Source organism: Nerophis ophidion, linkage group LG06 (genome assembly GCF_033978795.1).
Source record: "Nerophis ophidion isolate RoL-2023_Sa linkage group LG06, RoL_Noph_v1.0, whole genome shotgun sequence".
In the NCBI taxonomy this organism is placed as follows: domain Eukaryota; kingdom Metazoa; phylum Chordata; class Actinopteri; order Syngnathiformes; family Syngnathidae; genus Nerophis; species Nerophis ophidion.
The window spans coordinates 38685752-38687354 of record NC_084616.1 but is presented as its reverse complement, the minus strand read 5'-3'; positions in this window follow the sequence as shown (position 1 = coordinate 38687354).

Genomic DNA, 1603 nt, shown 5'->3' with positions numbered 1-1603 from the left:
GCCTACTATTATTTGGCAGCTTTAGGCTCAATACCACCCCTATCGACTTGGAGTATTTTTGAAATTGTATTCACCGCACTGTTATTCCGAAGAAGAACATTTGTGTATCTCCTTTTTATGCAGTTAGAGCCAAATTTACTATTATTTCGTCCAAAATTTTCTAGTAAGAGTTAACATTGAAAATATTTTAGAATAGAAAACAAACACGATTCGCTAATATAAGGCAGTTAGCTCAACTTGCCTATCCTTTAAATTTTATACATCATATTACGAACAATACTGCAAGAATACGTTTTTGCATCAACTATCCACAGTTAGTATAGTACATTCTTAATGTTACAAAGAGGATATGGACAATGTTTAATATTTACACACTTTGTTGGTATATTTTCAAAACTGAGTACCGTATTTTTCAGACTATAAGTCGCAGTTTTTTTCATAGTTTGGCCGGGGGTACGACTTATACTCAGGAGCGACTTATGTGTGAAAGTATTAACACATTACCGTAAAATATCAAATAATATTATTTAGAAGCGACACCGATGAAGAAGATTTCATGGGATTTATGGATTAGAAGTGACGGATTGTTTGGTAAAGGTATAGCATGTTCTATATGTTATAGTTATTTGAATGACTCTTACCATAATATGTTAGGTTAACATAGCAGTTGGTTATTTATGCCTCATATAACCTACACTTATTCAGCCTGTTGTTCACTATTCTTTATTTATTTTAAATTGCCTTTCAAATGTCTATTCTTGGTGTTGGATTTTATCAAATGAATTTCCCCCAACAATGCAACTTATACTCCAGTGCGACTTATATATGTTTTTTCCCTTCTTTATTATGCATTTTCGGCAGGTGCGACTTATACTCGGGAGCGACTTATACTCCGAAAAATACGGTACACCCCGAATTTCAACAAAAGTTTAATTGCAGTACATATAGAATAGAATAGGGGACGGCGTGGCGCAGTGGAAGAGTGGCCGTGCGCAACCCGAGGGTCCCTGGTTCAATCCTCACCTAGTACCAACCTCGTCACGTCCGTTGTGTCCTGAGCAAGACACTTCACCCTTGCTCCTGATGGGTGCCGGTGAGCGCCTTGCATGGCAGCTCCTTCCGTCAGTGTGTGAATTTGTGTGTGAATGTGGAAGTAGTGTCAAAGTGCTTTGAGTACCTTGAAGGTAGAAAATCGCTATACAAGTACAACCCATTTAATGTGTTAGTAATACTTTCAGTACCGTACAATATGTATGTACAAATATACAGTATCAATCATGATAAGAAAAGGATCAAATACCTCAAACTGATATTTAAACTGAAACAGAACTGCGTATTTACTGTTTACTTATCCACCACAACTTAACTGTTTATTTATTCAGCTGCCACTTAAGTGTTTATTTATTCTTTGCTATTTAACTGTGTATTTGTTTATCCACTGCCGTTTCACCATTTATTCATCCTTCACTGACATATAAGTGTTATTTATTCATTGCCATATAACTCATAACTACCCTTAAGCCAAAATGCTTCTCTGTAGGATTGCTCAACAAAGTTGTGTTGTGTTGTAAATGCAATGACAATAATGCACTTATTTTAAAAT